Here is an 11,685-nt window from a genome sequence, read left to right as displayed (position 1 = left end):
GAATTTCCCACCGCGAGTGGGGGTGTCTTGTATGTGCTCAGAGCATGCTACGATTCTAGTACTCCCTGTCATGGTTTCTGTTCCCTTTGGGGGACATTTCGTTATCCACCAGGGACTATTTGTCCAATGCCTACAACATGCAGGTCTGAAACACCGTCACCAAGAATATAGTTCTTGCCCTTCAGGGGTACACATTGTGGGAGACAGAGAGAATAAATGATTACAGAACAGTCTGATAAATGCTTCACTCAACCTGGAAAGAAACCAGGGATTCTTCCTGGAGGAGTGCTATTTGGAGTGTGAAACTCTGAGTGGGAGCCGCCTTAGCGAATAGGAGAGGGAGACTACTCAGACGGTGGGAGGAGTCTCATGGGGGTTTCCGGGGGGCAGAGCTGGAGCAGTGGCAGGCCCAGGGACCGGGCTGCTGTGTTGAGGACACTCGGGAATGATATACAATGGGGTGTGAAAGCAGAAGCGTCTTGTTTCAGTTCCAACGGAGACCCCAAGAAATGGATGTCACAGTCCAAAGTGGAGACTGAGGCCACTGTGCCAAAGGTGGGGAAGACAAAGCCGTTTCATTACTCCTGTCTCAGCCCTCGCATGGGGCTACCGAAGAGAGGCTGCGGAGGGAGAGATATGGGTGTGCTGTGCATTCCAAGCCCTTCCCAGGGCGTGGATGGCTAAGTCTACACGGTGCAGGGCCAGTGATGAAGCCCCTCCCTCCAAGTGGGTGCCCAGCCTGTAGTAGGCATGGGCTGGAGAGGAGGAGTGCTTTTAAGTGAAATTGCATATACTGATTAAGTCATTACGCTTACACTAACATTTTAATTACTGACTGGCCTGGGCATGTTTATTGGTTGAAAGTGACCAGAATAGTGACGGGAATGAGACCACTGATTTTCATCCCAAAGATGACAAAGGTGGCTACAGAGAGTGGTGGAAAATCAGAGCCGGATGGAGCAGAGGGTGGGGGGAGATGTGACCCCCGAGAAGCTGGCATCTCAGGGGGCTGGCGTTTCTTGTTCACTGCAGTCCCTCAGGATGCCAGTCTTTGCTTCCTCCTGGTTTCATGGGACACCTGTTCTTTCTATTCATTCTTCTTTAATGGCAGCCTAAGTGAGGGTGAGAGGGCTTCTACTTTAAGGCTTTTGAAGGGTAGAAGATAGACACACTGACCTTCAGGGGCTCTGGCACCCCAAGAACTGGGAACCTGTGGCTGATGGTATCACTCACAGCTCTAACGTGCCCACACTGCTGGGTACCCACGGCCCCTCCTCTTGTCACTCTGCCTAAGAATACGTCCATGCTTCCTGCTCTATTCACCGCCTCAGGTCACACCAACACTCAGCGCTCCATCTGATATTTCGTTAGCGTTTGTGCACCCGCCTGCCGGTCCCCGGATCCCTCCCGCAGTGCTGTGCTTAAAGAGGGAGAGTGGCTACTTTACACATCTTACCTCTCTGGTCGCGGAGCCATCCTATAATAAATCCTTCGGGAGGACGTTCATGATCTGGCAGCGAGGATGGACAAAACATCAGGATTCCAGGAAGGCAGGAGTGCAGGCAAATGGTCAGGAAGAGAGGCTGGCAAGCCGACACAATCACTGTCTCTTGAGTGCACTTCCAGCCAGCCAAGGTCAGGAAGTTCAGCTGGGCCTGGTGGCCCCTCGCTTCCCCTCATGGAGACTTTTGTCTTCAGCAGCGAGCAGGGGCTGGGGAATTCTGGTTGGACCTGAGTCTCAGTACAACAGCTTTTTAATGCTCTGCTTTACAACTTGGTTATAAAACAGGAGGATTTCATGGCATGTAATACGGGTTTCTTCTCTCCAGGGGTGTAAGATAAGACCCATGGGAATCCTTTATAGCTGTTATAGGGGGGAGTTCATCGGGTTTTTCAAGCCAAATACTCTTCTATTACTAGAAAGAGGAGTCGTGTTTGTTTATTAAATTATTTGCATGGTTTAGTGTATCCTTGTTGAACTTCACAGACTTAAAGCTCACGGCGAGATGAGAACTGAAAACCCCCAAGTGCCTGCACGTGAGAAAGGAAATGAAGTTATTACGAAACAGCTGCTCTCAGGTCTTTTTCAGCCCCGCTACAAAGCAGGGAGCCGCATTTTGACCACAGGAGTTTTGCTTCCTTTTCAGATATTCGTTCCATGTGTGATCGGGGAAAGCACGCCGCGGTGCCTTGTGGATTGTGAAGCACCAAGCATTTTAGTGCCACGTGGATTTTTCTTGGTCTCGTGAGAAACTGGGTACCTGGCTGAGTTTGCTGGATTTCTGATATGAAGATTGCTTCTTCTTCTTCTTTCTAAAAAATATATAGTTTAAATTGATTTCAGAGAGGAAGGGAGAGGGAGAAATAGAAACATCAATGATGAGAGAGAATCATCGATTGGCTGCCGCCTGCATGCCTCCTAGGGGGATCGAGCCCGAAACCCAGGCATGTGCCCTGACTGGGAATCAATCGGGAATCGAGCCATGACTTCCTGGTTCATAGGGTGATGCTCAACCACTGAGCCACCGCGGCTGGGCTGAAGATTGCTTCTTATTGAGTTGGAGATAAAATGGTGACATTGATGACTGGCATGCCCACAAGAAAAACGGGCCTCTTTCTGGCTCATTCTGGCAGGCTGGCCTCTCCAGGCACCCACTGAGGCCACTAGGCTTCACCAGCTGGTGCAGTCTTCCTGGTCTTTCTCTGTGCAAGGGTGGGGCTATTCCATGTTATGGTAACACACAGCTACTATTTCTCTACAGATTTAATAAGACGTGTTGTCAGTTCTCGGGGGTTCCAGTGAGAGTTAGATTTAAGGGAGCATGAGTGTCCTCTGAGGTCGGCTATGGAGTTCAAAGATGAGCTGTCCCTTGACCTTGGGGAGGGCGCTCAGGCTGCCAGCTTGGCCACCCTCCTAATTGACTGTGGATGTGTCTTATTATTTCAGACTTCAGCAATGATGAGTTTCAAAATGCAGAAAGCATAGCACAGTACAAAGAAAACAAAAGTTGTCCACAGCATCTCACACTGATAATGACTGTTTAAAATAGTATACTTATTTTTTCTTTTTAACATAATTCAAATCATATGCTATAAAAATGTAAGCATAGTTACTAAAGTTTAAGTCCTAAGAGATTCTCCAAAGAGTCACAATTTGTTCCCAATTATCTGCAAAAACAAAACTTAAGATTAAGCCCCACAAATATATGATCAGAACTGGTTTAGATTTGGCCACAAGTTCGTTATTTAATTGCTCATCCTTTTTTTTTTTTTTTTTTGCATATCAAATCTTTTTTTCTTCTTAATTTTTAAAATTTCTTCCAGAAATAGAGCCCTTAAAGAAGTTCCTTTAAGGAAAGTTTGTTGCTTTAAAAATTCAATTTCTGATAGTCCAAAGATTTATTTTTTACTGTATAAATGCATAATACTTTATTGTCAAAATGCTCTTTGGGAAATGTCATTGAAAAGAATTTTAAAGATCAAATGAAGCACAGACGGGTTCATAGTGATTGCTCATAATCACTTCCTTCCATGCAGCCAAGGAAATTTCTGCCTCTCCATGTTCCTTACGTGATGATGCGTGGTGTGATGGCTGGCAAGGTTTGGCCATCAGGGATGCCCACTGGCCTCCTAACAAGTGTACCTTGAAAGTGGACAATCAAGGCGCCAGCTCTCCAGCAGGCAGTCGAAGCTCAGTCCTGTCCCATCCTGTCCCATGCCTGTGCTCACGAGAGGGGGCTGTAAGGGAGAGGTCAGTAATGCATTTCCTGTGCCCACACCAGGTCCCATGGGCCTGGAACGCCGAGCCCTCCTTTGCCAGATGAGGTCCCGGCAGAATATGCTGGGGTCAGGCAGGCACCCCCCTGCCCACATGTCTGCAGGGCCAGCGTGCTGACCCACAGCATCGGGTTAAAGACAAGGTCTCGGCTCCTAGCCGTGCAGGCAGGTCAGGCGTGTCAACATTCCTCCTGTCACCGGGCAGTCAGCGCGTGCTGACTGATGGCATCGCCACTTGAGACAAGTCCTGCCGTTTGGGGCTTTGCTTTGTTTCAGGCGAGATGCGCCCAGACTGGCTCCAGGCAAGAGCTCAGGCTGGGGCTCTGAGGTCCAGCATCTGTCCCATCTGCCTTGGGACTCGGGGGCCAGTATCTGGACTCTGGCCTTGCTCCTCATGATCAAACTTTCCCTTCGATCCACTAACCTCAGTTTCTCCCCCTGGTGGGACTTTCTGTTATTTCCGGTCCCATACCCTGACTCACAGGATGTACATCTCGGCTGGGCAGCCCGGGGAACTCTCCAAAGAAAAATGGTGATGCTATTTCACAATGGAAATATGTGAAAAGCAGTGGGAGAAGGAGGGGAGACCTTCCTGGTGGGCGGCTTTGGGCAGGGATTTGTGAATGTGTCCTGAAGGTGGGCGAGGGCGACAGGAGGGGACAAATGCTGGGAGAGAAGGTGGATCTGTTTCCACCTACCTGTCCTTGATCTGCATGTAGTTCATTCAAGGTGTTTCTAATTTGCAGGGTGATCAGAGGAGAGAAACTAGTAACATCAGACCAAGGGAACATAGCCCCTTGGAAAACCGCCTGGGAGGTTTCGCTGTTTCCTTTGGGTACTGTTTCCCGTTCCATTGTGTGCATCCTGCCGACTGTGAAAGGCTGCAGTGACCCCAAACAGCTTCTTTGGGGGGTGGAGGGGAGAAGGTAATTTTATTTGGAAAAATAGAGTAGAGGGGTGCTTGTCCACAAAGGGCACATGTACAAGGCATGTGTGTGGGAACCTGGCAGAGAGGGTGACAGACAGGCCTGCAGTGCCCAGTGGCCCTGGAGCAGGCATGAATGGTTTGAAACATCTAGGAAGTGACACACCAGGTAAATACCTTTCTCTTCCTGTTCTGATTTCAAGTTCCCCTTTGGCACATGCTTGGGGGTTTTGAGTGGCACAGGTGTTATCTCTTTATACTGTTTTATTCTTTTCTTAAAGGGGACCACCCGAACTGAGTCAGCCCACCTCATGGAGAAGAGAGAGTTGCCTGGTACCAGTGGCTCTGGTGTCACCAGTTGCCTGGATGAGGGTGAACATCAGGGTAATATTTCCCTCCTCTTGTCTGCTGCCGAATCCCACAGAAGCCAGAGTTCCTGGGAGCCCACTGGGTCCTCCTCAGGCAGAGGACAGGTGGAGGAGGGCAGAGTGTGGGCCTGAAGTAGAGAACCATAGGTCCGAGCACCCATACATCTCCCACCTAAAGACAGCACCGGTGACAGGGCATCTTTATGTTTGTAGGGGCATCTTTAAAGGAGGCAGAAAAGACCCAGGCATAGAGCAGCCAATAATGAAAGCCAGGACATCGAGAAAACAGATTTCTGAGGGCCATGGTCAAGGAGAGTGGCTGGACTGAAAAATGAGCTGCAGTTTGGCACAGAATTCCAGATTCAGTTAAAGTTCAGATAGGGAAGCATCCAGTGACAAGCTGAGACAGAAAGGCAAATCCTTGTCCTTCGGATGTGGTTGAGAGCCTTCTGTGGCCAGCCCACGGCACAGGGGAGGTTTGTTCCTAGATTCTTATACGAACAGTAGAGGCCCAGTTCACGAATTTGTGCACCAGTGGGGTCTCTCGCCCTGAACTGCGGAATTGGGCTGAAACCAGCTCTCTGGCATCCCCCAAGGGTTCCCGGACTGTGTGAGGTGCAGGCCAGGCAGAGGGACCCCTCTGCTGCACAATTGGTATAGGGGAGGGACATGGGAGGTTAGCCAGCTGTGGAGGAACCACAGGAGGGCTTCATGGCATGTCCAACCCTTCTTGCTCAGTCCCAAGTGGCCAGACTCCAGCAGCAAACTAACCTACTGGTTGGAATGTCTGCCACCTGGTGGTCAGTGCATGTCATAGCAAGCGGTTGAGTGTCCTTAGCATATCACTAGCATATTATGCTTTGATTGGTTGAATGGCCAACTGACCACCTGGGCACTTAGCAAATTAGGCTTTTATTATATAGGATGCTGTTTATAAAGTACATATTAGTCAGAGTCAACATTTATAGAAGCAATGTCAAAAAATGTGGGATGGGTTATAATTTTCCACTTAAAAGATAGCATAGGGCCTCTGCAACCATGAGGGAGTGGTGGGTTCTGAATGGGAGGGAGCAGAAGTTTCCTGAGGAACAAGGTGAGGGTCAGGGTCCAGACCAGAGAGAGAAACTGCATAATAACTTGATCATATAAAGGATTATTAATTATAACAGAGGGTTGGAGAAGGCGGGATGGTGAGTAAGAAATAAAGAGAATCTAAAGAAGACAGGATTGGCAGACAAAAGGAGTAGCCAAGAGCCTAGGGCTGAGACCCAGTCTTCACTGAGGACACAGCCAGGGATATCCGGGGCAGAGATGTTGCCATGGTGACACACTCAGGTCTTAGGGCACCAGGGAAAGCTGTTCATGGAGAAATGTCTCGTCAGAGGGCACCGAGGTTTTGTACAAAAATCCCACCCAGAGGTGCTGGGGGAAGTGGTTAGCTGCTGCTGGGTACCATGAGCTAAGGAAACTTGGAAGTTTCTCCTGCCATGTCCCTCTGGTCCCCTCCACTGACAAAGCTGAGCATCATGCCAATTGGTAAAGTAAACATATTTAAAGGGTTCATGTCCATTTTTACAGAACAGGCAAAAAGTGTGAATTAGTGGCTGAGAAGCAATGCATACATGAGGACTACAGAATGTCAAGTTTGGAAGTTTGGAAGGGGCACAAAGGTCCTATTGAATCCCAGATCCTCACATCCCATCAAGTGGTTTCCAGGCTATGAGACATCTGTGGCAAGGGAGCTGAGTACAGTTTGAGACGGTCCCTCCACACATGGAGGCAGCTTCCACCACTGGTTCTTTTTCTGGACAAACTTATCTACGTCTCCCACCTGACAGTTCTTCAAATACTTGAACTGGGTCCTTCAGCTCTGCTTCTCCCCTGCCTCTTCTGCCTCTTGTAAATGACACATCCTTATGACCTCCCTGGCAATTCAGAAGCCTTCACTCTACCAAGCACGGGCATGAGTGCACCTCTGTAAGCCTAGGTCTCTCTCCAAACCTGTCCCAAGTGGTCACAGTGGAGCAGGAGCTGGTCACGCCTAATTGCCCCTGCCTTGTTGGCCACATTGGTTGACCTAAGGAGTCACTCCTGATCTATGTCAGAAATAGGACTTTTCAAACTGGTGCTAAGAAAGAGGAGTCTCTATTCATCAATCTTGGTGATGAGCCCAAGAAGCTGTCTTCCATCCTGATTCCAGCCAGAGAGAACACATCTGGGAAGAGAGGTGGAGATGGAAACCAAGAGGAAGTCCTGATGCCATCACAGTCCCTGGTTCCTATCAACCCTGAGGCCAGCTCTGAGCCCTCTTTGCCTCGGTTGGGTTAGTTAAGCCAGTAAACCTCTCCTTTTTTGCTTAAACTAGTTCAAGTTGTATTTCTGGCAATTACTAATAAGGAACATGCTAACTTTAAAGGGAAAATGAGGTAAGAGCATCATTGGCTTGCTTCTTTGGGACAGGCTTTCTGTAGAAGCGAATATAACTTTAAGGAGAAACTCTGGAAATCTGTTGTTAATGATTTTTAAGAAAAGTGTATAATTTTGAAAGTGAGATCTTGGTCTGCCCCATTTCTACCTTTTCCTTTCTGAACAGGAAAAAAGGCAGGAAGGAAGGAGAGAAGGAAAAAAGGGTGTTTAATTTGAACTCACATTTTTAGGCTTTTTTAGAGGTCTTTATGAACACAGGTGGAAATGAAAATGTCTAACTATTGGCATATATAAAATTTGTAATCTTGAAATCTATATCCACTGAAATAATTGTATAACATATACTCAAATGTTTCTTCTTTGTCTTCAGGTTTAGATCTTTTTCAACTAAATCGGTGTTAGGTTTTGAAGCTAAAATCTATATATTGAAGCTGGAGGAGTGTAAAACGACAATACCGTAGAATGCTGTCAAAGTTTTAGAAAAATGAGGCTGCGGTTTGACCCAATGTCCTTGGTATCCCATTAGGCTTCCATGCTTTGATACGCTCTTGTGGAAGAAGTTTCCTGGACCCGCTCAGAGATCAGAAAACATCCTTTTCTGTGTCAAACTTGACAATGGAGTGAAAGTAGAGAAAGCAACGCTTCACCCAGAACTCTCTATTCAAGTTTATTTTCCTCTTCTTAAATGTGAAGGCTAAAATGAAAAATTTCAAACATAGAGGAGAGCAAGTCCTGTAAAGTCTACCCGTGTGCCACCAATACGATCTAACAGATGTGGACATTTTGCCTGAAGAAATAAAAATAGTACAGAGATGGTGTAGATGCCCCCGTGTACCCCACTGTATCCCGTTTCTCTCTCTCCTCAGAGGTACTAGTAACCATTGTCTTCAAGTTGGTGGATGGCCTTTCTCACACCTACGCAGGCAGGGATTTTCACTTTAGCCTTTCTGGTGGGTATCCAGCGGTAGGGCATTGTGATTCTAATTTTATTTTTTCCAATGACTTAGGAAGTCGTCCACGTTCCATGTTTATTGACCATCTGGATAGCCCATTGTATGAAATACCTATTCAAGCCCTTTGCCCACTTTTAAGGTGTACAGTTTTCCATTTTCCTAAAATATTTAACATTGGCCCTTTCCTAACTCCCTTCCACCCCCCAATTCTATGAGGCAGAGGGGAGAGAAATATGAGGAGGGCAAACACCTGATTCAAACATGAGGTTCATCTGAGTTTATTCATTCAGTTAATATTGATGAGAATCCACTATGGCCAAACACCGTGTGTTACCGGGTCCGGCATTCTTGCCCTCGAGGACTTATTCTTGAGTGGGAGAAGACGAACAATAAATGGGTGACTTTGGATGGTGACCAGTGCTATGAAGAATATCGGATAACAAGGGTGTAACTGGGATGGGGGAAACTTTGGCTAGACCAGTGAAATAAGGTGTTGTTTTTTTTTTTTTTTTTTTTTTTTTTAAAGAAATTATATTAAATCATACATCAGAATAAGAGAAAGAGTAGCCATATGACCATCATTGGGAAATGTATTCCAGGAAGAGAAAGTGTTAGGTGCAAAGGTCCTGAGGTAGAAACAAGTTGCTCTGAATATTGCTAAGTGAGTATGCATTATCTTATTTGGACCAAAACTATTATAACAGACTAGTAGCCCTGCACATGAATCCGTGCACCAGTAGCTCTCTGCAGGGCCTGGCTGCTCCGTGCCCGCTGCCCAGAGGTTCTCTGCAGACCAGAGGCTCATCCGAGGCCAGGGTGACAAAGCAAGAATTCCACCAGGCTGCTCACACTGCCCACTCTCAGAGGCTGCCCCCACCCTGGGACTGGGAGACTCCAGCAGGGCGGAGAGGACTGGGGGCCGCCATTTTGTGGCTATGGGTGCCACCATCTTGTGGCTATGTGACGGAGTGATGGTTAATTTGCATATTATCCTTTTATTAGATAGAATGCCATGAATGCCTAATTCAGTGTCTTTCTGTTTTCAGATCCCCTGACCCCCTCATATTTCTGTGTCCCTCCCCCACATTTATTGTGGGTTTACTGCCCAGACTTGTGACAGGAATGAGTTCGAAAGACTGACCTGGGATTAGGAGCACCTCCACCCACTCTGGTTGGCAACAGGAAGTATCTGGGGTTTACCCCCCCTGCCCAGCAGCCCTGGTGCAGTGGTTGAGGATCCAGCTCCTGTGCCTAGAGTTTGGGCAGATTCAGGGTGTGTTTAGGCTTCAGAAAGTCGAGAAGGGTCAGGCTGCAGCTGAGGTTCAGCCAGAATTGTACCACTGGCTATCTTTCCCCCATTCATTGTATGTCTCTTCTGGGAGCAAGGCCTTCATGAATCTGTTGCCCTTGAATTCTCATCCAAGGGTGTGTTTTTAGGGAACCCAACCTAATACAGCCTGATATGTTGTTACACTGGCTTTTCTTTTAAGAGCATGTCTCTCTTAAAAATGACTGCCTATGGAGATGTGAGAAAGACTATCCACCAACTTACAGTTACCTCTGAGGGGAGAGAAATGGGGTAGAATGGAATACACGGGGGCATCTACACCATCTCTGTACTATTTTTATTTCTTCAGGCAAAATGGTCACATCTGTTAGATCTTATTGGTGCACACAGGTGACGTTACATGACTTGCTATCTCTTTGTGTGACAGCATATGCTGCCAAGTCAGGCACACCCGGGTGTGCCTTCCGCCTCTCCACCAGCATTACCCTTGGGCAGGGTGCCCACTCCCTCGGGGCCTTATTTCCTGTTACAAATGTGATGTGGGGAAGACGAGTGCGCCTTCTACCGGTGCTGTGAGGATTCCATGAAAGAATGTAGGCAAAACACTTAGTGGAGAGACAGAGAGACCGACTGAGTTAACGCTCACATTTAGCTTTGCTAATGAAACCTTCCAAGCGTTATTAGTGTCCATCAAAGGTCACAAGCCCTGAGTTATGTATCTTGTGTAATCCTGAAAAAATGCTCTGTATCACTGGGATTTGGCTGGGGCCAGGGGCGGGGCTTTGCCGGGACCTGCCAGATGCCTCTAAGGGGAAACCTTTCTCATTTAATTCTGAGAAGAACCTGGCAAGAATAGAAGGTTCTATCATATATATATATTTTAAAAAAGGACTTAATATTAAAAAAAAAAAAAAAGGCTAAATTGCTTTGGAGACATGGTGTGGAAGTTGTCTGGACAGAGCCCAAGCTCTTGGGAATCTGTCTACGCCTAGGTCCCTCCCCGGAAGCAGCAGCGTGGTGGCTGTCTTTCAGAGGGAGGTGGGGTGCTAGCCCCAGCCTCTAATGAGGACACTTCTTGCCAGGGGTGGGGCTCCAGTGGTCCGCCAGCCTTGTGTGATATTCTGAGGTTGTTCCTGGGCGAAGTCCATCTTCAGTCCCCAAGCCAGCCTGCAGCTGAGCGTCTGGGGTCACTCTGCAGTCACCAGTATCCATGCTGATTCCTAACTGCTCACTAGGGTCCCCCTCCCCTCTGAGGACCCGCCTGGCCCTCCAGGGTCCCAGCGCTGTTAACGTGAGGCAGGTTTGGGGCAGGAGGCTGAGTCAGGCTGCCACACCCACATGCAAATCTGAAGGGAGTGGGGTGGGGCTCGCCTGCTCCTGGAGCCTCAAATCCCAGGTGCAGATTACAGAGCCAGGACGGCCTGGGAGCCAGGCTGGAACCCGCCCCTCTCTCACACATCTCACTCTAAGTGTAGCGCTAGCAACTGGCAAGGAAACCGAGTTCTGAGTCAGCCGGGGCAGCCGCCCTCCTGCCTCCTCAGAGTTTCCTATGAGGGTAACCAGACGCACTTCTCCTAAGCTAACCACCTGAGACCCTCCCTCACAACTGTGAGCCCTCCAAAAGCTGGGGAGACTTCCCAGCCGTCCAAGAGGCATTTCAGGTTCTGGGGTGATGCAATCTTGTTCCCTTAGAAAGCACCGCTTACTTACCCTCACATTTGCCCCGGACCCTGTTCTGGGACGGGTGGGGGTAGGGACACTCAGGCAATGCAGACGCGAGAGGGTGCAGACCCCCTGAGAGGGTGCAGGCCCCCTCCCAGGGTGCCGGGCGCAGTGGCTGCTCCCTCTGCTGCGAGTCCCAGATCCAAGTCCAGCTGCTGCCCGGCCCGCCGCCCGCCGCCCGCCGCCCCACAGAGTAGGGACTGAACTGGGCTCTTTTTTTACAGC

This window comes from Pipistrellus hanaki (genome assembly GCF_964339955.1).
Source record: "Pipistrellus hanaki genome assembly, chromosome: 8".
Lineage (NCBI taxonomy): Eukaryota > Metazoa > Chordata > Mammalia > Chiroptera > Vespertilionidae > Pipistrellus > Pipistrellus hanaki.
Note: the sequence above shows the minus strand (reverse complement) of the source record.